Source organism: Thamnophis sirtalis, unplaced genomic scaffold (genome assembly GCF_051295495.1).
Source record: "Thamnophis sirtalis isolate CommonGarterSnake01/CBP01778 unplaced genomic scaffold, rThaSir2_p1.2 scaffold_14, whole genome shotgun sequence".
Lineage (NCBI taxonomy): Eukaryota > Metazoa > Chordata > Lepidosauria > Squamata > Natricidae > Thamnophis > Thamnophis sirtalis.
Window position 1 is genome coordinate 21,809,463 of NW_028261394.1, and position 8,075 is coordinate 21,817,537.

The following is an 8,075-nucleotide window of genomic DNA, read 5'->3' on the forward strand; positions in this document are numbered from 1 at the left end:
CTGCACCTCTTCCAATATTAGGCCATCCAGAATCAACAGTCGAAACCTAGTTTCTAAATTCTCTTATCTCCAAGGTCTTGAAATAGACACCTAACACTAGAACCATCATTTAAAAAGCACAACAAAGAATGTTGTTCTTGTGTCAACTCAGGAAGCTCAAACTGCCCAAGGAGCTGCTGATAGAATTCTACCGAGGAATTATTGAGTCTGTCACGTGTACCTTAATAACTCTTCTTTGGCACAGCATCCAAACCGGACAGGTACAGACTTCATCAGATAGTTAGGACTGCAGAAAAAACAATCGCAACCAGCCTGCCTTCCATTGAGGACCGGTATGTTGCACGAACCAGAAAGAGGGCTGAGAAAATACCTACAGACATCCTGGGCATAAATTGTTTCAACTTCTACTCCCAAAATGCACGTCAGAACAACAAGACACAAGAACAGTTTTTCCCCCCCAAAATGCCATCCCTCTGCTTAACAACTAATTCCAACAACACTGTCTCATTTCTCATCTTTCCTACTATCGCCTCCTATTGCTTTCTTATGATTTATCAATTGTTGTTTGTAACTTATGATTAATTATTGTAACCATGATTAGTACACTATGAGCTTATGAACTAGAGACATATTCCTTATGTGTCCGATCAACTTGGTCAATAAATACTTTCATTTCCGTTCCATTTGATCTCTTTTCTCCATTGGGACAGTGGCAACATGATCACAGCTTGGGAGAGTTCACCATTCTTTGCCATCCATAGTTCTCCATGAGATGGCACTTTCCCAAACACAACTGGTATGCCGTTTGGGAGAGTTGTGCTCTTGGTTTATCAGGAGGGTCTCTTACAACTTCATCTTGCAGGCCAATTTCACCTTTTAATGGGTCAGAAAATGCTACACACAGTCACTCTTGCCTTGATAATCTCGGCATGGATTACCACACTCCACCAGGGTTTCCCCTAAAGAATACCTGGAAGCATGACTGATCCAGAAGGCAGCAGAGCAGGCAGCCATCCATGCACACCTGCTGCAGGAGTTGCCCTATCCCCCAAATGACTTCCAGGTGTATTCAAAAGTTGTCACTTGTAGTGCTGGGACCCGTTTTTTGCAATTATTTCTAACTATCCCATTAGGTCACCGAATTCCATCCATTCAAGAATATCACCCAGCAGCACCCAGGAAGTGTGTGCCTTTTCTGTGGCAGAACCTTTGGGTCCCTGAAATTCTGTTGGCCCCGAAGGACTTAAAAACATGGATGTTTTCTCAAGTATGGGGGACAGGAAGTAGTTGGTGTCACTTGTGATTTACTAAAGATTTGGGTTGTCCTAGAGGGCCATTCAGTGACTTCTTTAAATGTAAAGGTTATTTTGTACAGTTCATTTTTAAACCTAGGCTAGTCAGCCACTATGCCATTTCCAAATGGGCAGACATATAAATTGATTCAAATAAAATAATAAAGTGAAATAAGTGTTACATTGACGAGGGACTGGTCTTGTTCTCTGTTCCCCGGAGGGCAGGACCAGAACCAATGAATCAAAACTCTAAGGAAAATTGATAAATTTTAGAGATAAGGGAGAACGTGGCCATAGGGAGGTCTTCTGAATTAGGATGTTTCCCTTCACAGCAGGCTGGAGATCCACCTGACCTAAATATTTTAGCGGATCCTGCATTAAGTAAGGGCTTGAATGAGATATCCTTGGAGAGTTCCTCCATTATTTTGTTGTAATAAGTTTAGTTGTAATAATTCACAACTGAGGTTGGACTAGAAGAACCTCCAAGGTCCCTTCCAAGTCTGCTATTCTCTTATTTTGTTAATTAAGCCACGAACTGCAAGTCGGCATTTTTTTTCCTTTGGCAGTTGACAAACCTACAAAGAGCTTTGTTTGAAGAAAGGACATCTTTCCCAGGGAATCCCAGGAAGGAGGCTCCTCTGAGATCCTTTTTCCTCCCTTCCTGTTAATTTGAATTAATCACAATGGCTCTGCTATTTGGGGGGAGGTTATAAAAGACCGCAGACCACCTGCTTAGCAGTTCAACACTCAAATCCTACATGGGTCATTTTTTTGTGATGCATGATGGATCCATTTTTAAAGTGATAACATCTGTTGCTTGTACACATTTTATTTATAATTCTTCCCCAGATGATTATTACAGGAGCTTGGCAAGTAATCACCAGCTGTGTGAATTAGCTAGGAAAGGCAGTGGTTATTTGATCTGTATACAGAGGTAGTAGCCCCGTCTGGAGGGAATAAAATGACAGCTGTGAACTGTCCCATTGAAGGACTTGAAAATTGCTAAAAATATATGAAGTAGCAAAAGTACCCGATTTATGGCTGATGGTGTAATGCCACTCAAATCAAAGGCATTAACTTTGCCCAATCCCTAACATTTCAAGATTACTCAGTAACTTTAGCAAGACTGAGGAGCCCTTCCTGTTGGTTACATATTTCCCCTCCAATTTTTGTGGTTCCAGATTGGTCTTTGAGTTTTATTTTTTAAGGAAGTACAGCCTATTTTGATTGCACATTTTATAATTTATCCCTCACACCCACCCATCCTTTATCCATCACAGCCTCTTCCTTTCCCCTTTGGGGTGGGTGTAATTTCTATATTTTTAGCTCCTTCTTCATGTATTTTTGCCCAAATCCTCTCCTATCATTATCCTATGATAATCACTGGTAATTGTGAGACTGTTTTATATTTAGAAAATTGATAAAGTATCATGCCTCCTACAATCCTGATTCAGAATGTTTCCACAGCTATTTTCTAAGCAACAATAAAAATCTGCAAGTATTAATTACATTTGTCATTCCTGATGTTTAAGGAGGCTTAAGTCTGATTGAGCAGATCCTCAAGGGTTTACCTTAATTTTGTTCCCACAACAACCCTTACATGCCACCCATCTCAACCATGAGTCCAAGTGGCAAACAAAGATTAAAAAGCCAGCTACAATAGAACAGTCAACAATCATCCATATAACTGGTTTGTAGTCAAGGGCAGGGGAGTGGAAATCTTCCCTTCCTTGCAAAGCATCAAGTCTGACAAGGACCATATGCTGGCAGGTAACTAAGGAAATGCCAAGCTGCTCAACTGCTTCAATCTTCTCCAACAGAAAAATGGTCAGAGTTTCCACCAGGAATCGATGCAGCAAAAAAAAAAGGGTGTGTGTGTATGTTGTTATTTTAAAAAAAGTTATTGGCTTCCATCTACAGGTCACACAGATGTTGCAGCCTGTGAATCAACACTGCAGAGCTGGGGTGTGAGGAAGGGGTCCAGATGTGGGGACCAACATGGGACTTGTCAACTGAGATCCTATGAACAGAGGTGCTCCAGAAGGCTCAGAGTTTTAATGCAGCCATGATGCCACGGACAAACCAGTCGCTTCCAAGGCTTCGCCCTCTCTGGGTCAGCTAATTTAAAAAGAAGAGAGAGGAGGTTGTGGAAGGATGCAAGACTGCCAGGATGCTTGAATTTCTGCTTGGGGCAGAATATTGGACTTAATCTCCCTTTCCAAATCTATGTTGTTTTTATATAGTGAGGATTTATTTCTGCATTATTTGAACGTTTTTAGTTTTTGTCATTCTCTGCAACTGCCAAGAGTTTATTAAGGATTGGAATTCCCACAAAAACTCAAAAGAAGCAAGGAAATTCCTTTGGTGCCCAAAACAGCTCCAGGGCTTGGCTTCTCTGCCATGGTTTGACATTTCCTGCTCTTAAAAATATCACCAAGTACAACATGCTGTTAACGTGGAAGATCCTGAACTGACGTGGCCAGCTTCGCTCTGATGGGGGGGGGGGAGGACAAGGGGGATTGATTTCCATGACTGGGTAAGACATTTCTTCCCATTTTTCCGTAGAAGGCAGGATAAGTCATTGCCTCCCCCAAATGGCAGGTTGCTCTTCTTGCCATGATCTTGCTCCCGAGGGGGGAGGGGGGTAAAGCTCAATACCGTGAATAGGAGAGCTGGTTCTTGCAGTCTTTCAGCCGTGTCTCTTGCAGTTGAGCATCTAATAGGATGAGGCAGGTGTAGCGACTGTGATGCCTCCATCAACCTATTCCCCGCATTGCGTTTTTATCAGGGCCATCTGCTCCATGGAGAGTGGCAGCTGCTGGGTCTCACAAATAGTTTTGTTGTGTACTTTTGCGTAAAAGAACATATTGTCATAATTTTTTTGCTATCGCAGGATGGTATAATGTTAACCAAGGAAAGGTGACATTATTCCTGGTGCCTTCAATGTGTACTGGAGACCAGGTGTTCTTGTACTCAAGGGGTGCCTCTTCTGAGCATCCCTGTCTCCAGGGGCAGGATTTGCTCCCGGGGGGGGGGGCAGCGGCCTTCCTGCTGACTTGTCAGTTGCGCCCCGGCTGATTTACCAGCCTGCTTCTCGGAGCAGCTTTCGGGAGAAATGAGCCACGGAGCCGATCACTCCATTCTGGGGTGTGATTTATCGAGCCTGCTGCTTTTCCCATTTCCCTTTTTATGAGTCAATAGCATTTGCCTGCACAAGAGGACCATACAGGAATCTGCCGGATTGCTCTCAGTGGCAGCCTAATTATTTGTTACAAAGCAGATTGCAAGGCTTCAACGTTTTCCAAATAGCAGGGAGGCAATTAAAAATACTTTATAGCACAATCCCACACAGGTTGCCTCAAAGGCCAGCTTTGCTGAATTCCACCAGAGCTCCTGCCACGCCACGCTTTAGCTGCATTCATAAGGCTTGGGCAGGTTGCTGAATGAAGCCAGGATCCGGGTTCTCACTTTACACTGAATCATGAACTAAAAAAAGAGGTTCTGATTGGACAGAACAGTAAACCATAAACTAAGCTCAAATAACAAAATATCCAAGCTTAAAATTAACACAGTTGAGCATATTCTGTCAATGCATCTGTAAAGTTTTCACTCAACTTTAAATGTCTTATGTGAACACAGTAATTAAATTATATTTAATTACTTTACATTAAATCCACTGGATCAGTGTCTTTCTAAGCAGAAAGATCCACCCCTGACTAGGCAACTCACTACAAAATGGCAATCTCTACTTGCCAGTAGCCCGCAGGTAGAATGGCAGGCTGGAAAGTCAGGATCTAAACACAAATCCATGCCCGCAACAAGCAGCATAGAAACCTGAGTAAAATAAGCCAATTAATATCCTGCTGAGCTGCTGAGGGAATAGGAACCAGGGCTAAGTTCTTATTAGACCTATCTTTCCCCACTCCACTTTCTTAAAATCCCAGAAGTGGGACTCAAAATGTTTATAGGCCACCTGGGCTGAGAACGGCAATCTCGTGTGTGTGTGTGTGTGTGTGTGTGTGTGAGAGAGAGAGGGAGGGAGGGAGGGAGGGAGAGAGAGAGAGAGAGAGAGAGAGAGAGAGAGAGAGAGAGAGAGAGAGAGAGAGAGAAGCATGTCTAATAATGCTTGATGAAATAAATAAAATTAATTTAAAATAAAGCCTTAAAATCAATTTGGACTCCTGGTGGCTGCCTGGTCAGTCCCTGCAGCTTTCCTGGCAAAATCGCCTCCTTCCTGGTGCTGAGAGGTGCTGAGAAATGGGAAACCAAAACTTTTCTGACTATAAAATCTCATATTGCCATACCAGTGAAGTCACCTTTGCCCACAAAGGCCCTCAGGCCTTTGTGGGCAAAGGCCTCCTGCTCTTCCCCTTTGAATTCTTGCCCCCTCTATGAGAAAATTCCCAGTCTCATGCAGAGCAGGAGACAGCCTATGGCAAACCCAGAGCACTTTCATTTGGATCTGTAAATAAAGCAGAGCATTAGACAAAACAGCTTTTCCCAGTCCTAAGATTCCATGTCTTTTGTTGTTGCTTAAAAGAAGGAAGTTCATTAGCAAGAAAGCTGATGCTACAAGTCATCCCAATGGTAGCCCAGATAAACTTCCAAAAAGTCCCATGATCTAGTACTACAGATAACAGAATAACAGTTGGAAGGACCTTGTAGGTCTTCTAGTCCAACCCCCCACCCAAGCAGGAGACCCTACACCATTTCTGACAGGCGCCAGTCAAGTCTCTTCTTGAAAGCTTCCAGTGATGAAGCTCCCACAACTTCCAAAGGCAACTTCTGTTCCATGGGTTGATTGTTCTCACTGTCAGAAAAGTCCTCCATCTTTCTAGGTTGAATCTCTCCTTGATCAGTTTCCATCCATTATTCTTTGCCTTCGGGTACCTTGGAAAATAGCTTGACCGCCTCCTCTCTGCGACAGTCCTTCAAATATTGGAAGACTCCTATCCTGTCTCCCCTGGTCCTTCTCTTCACTAGACTAGCCATGCCCAGTTCCTGCAAACGTTCTTCATACTTTCATGTTTTCCAGTTTCTTTGAGCCTGTTTCTAAAGAACCGTTTTAATTATTTTTCTTTTGTGTAGGTGTATTTATTTATTTATTTATTTATTTATTTATTTATTTATTTATTTATTTATTTATTTATTTGAAAGATCATTATGGTTGTCCAATTCAGACAACATGACTCAGCGTAGCATACAAAAAAATAATGAAACAAAACAAAGCAGCACATGCTGTTCAAACCCAAGTCCATAAAGTCAACATCTGCTATCATTCTATACTGGGGACTCTATTAATCCTGACTCAAGCACCCAGGCTGGCAACTGTTTCTCCATCTGAAATGATGCTTAGTTTAAACCCCAGCTTCATAAATAGAAATGCATGATATAAATAAGAGTACACTCTTGTCCCCCCACCACCTCTATCCCCCTCCAGGAACAACACAACAAACTGCAGCTGGGCTTGGCAAGGAGAAATGCCACTTGAGGCCTGAAAGTCTTCCTGAATTCACAAGTCTTGGTCCTTCAAAGAGTCACTCTATCTCGGGCTTTGCCACATTAATCTTGCTTTATTTTGTTTTTGTGACCTCTGCAGTAATGAGTACCAAGCAGTTATTGGAGTTTGCTGACATTCACATATTTTGTTGTATTTTAAATGTTGCCAGCATCTGCATGTACCACAAATTAAATTATGTTTGAATTTTATTGCTTCTTTTATTTAATTTATCTTAGCTGTTGCGTTCAAGCTGTGGACCAGCTGTTCTCTGTGAAAAAAAGAATATTAATTTGAGGGGAACAATTTAAGGCTTTCTAGGATGGGTGCTAAGTAATCACTCTGGCAATTATATCTACTGAGCCTTCATGACTGTTCTGTTGCCAAGAGCTGGCCAGGACCTGGCCTAGTAACCTGTTCATCCTTGGGGAAGAGAAAGACACCACACAGCCAGATGCCACTTCTCAGAGCAGCTCTTTCCAACCATACAGGTCTCTGTTCTCCTTAGGCAGAGAAGACCAAAATCTTCGCCTCTAGCTCATGGTGCACAGAACCAGCCAAGGGAGACTCCCGAAGGCAGAGACCGACAAGGTATCGAATCGCATTCTGGGGAATGCAAGTCTGTTCTTTAAAACAGCTCCCACTGGGGAGCCATCATCCACTTCTCTTTCCCAGAGTGTTGGAAATCTAAGCTTGGGAGAAGATGGCGAAGGGATTATGGAGGATTCACAAAGCAACACAAAGGCTTATTCAAGAAAGGAGTTAGATAAACACAGAACATGGACTCCTGCTTGGAGTTTGTTTTGTGTAGAGGCTTTAATCAGACCCTGTGTGTACTTAGAACTTGAATATTACTCTACAAGCTTTTTTTTAGAAGAAAAGCAAGGCTAAGTAGGGCAAGCACAGCCATCAGTCACATTAAGCAGAGCCATTCCAGCCACAATCACTCCTTTTAGGCCAGGCTTTTCCACTAAGAAAACCTTTTAATTTTTACCAAGATTGTGGTAGATTTCTTTTTCTCCCAGGGTGTACACATGCACATACACACAATTAACAGCCGGATGTGTGATCCTTTGTGTCTCTGCGGCAAGAGTTGGAGCAGAAAAAACGAACTTTTGCATCTGAAAATCACTTCACCAAGAGCACCTCTTGAATAAATGAGAATTGCCAGGTACGGGGGTTGCCTTTACAACTCTGGAAGGGTACTCAAGGCTTCAAAAGTGAGCACCGCAATCAAAACCTCTTGCAGCAGCATCAAAGCAAGGGGCGGCCTCTGGATATATCAC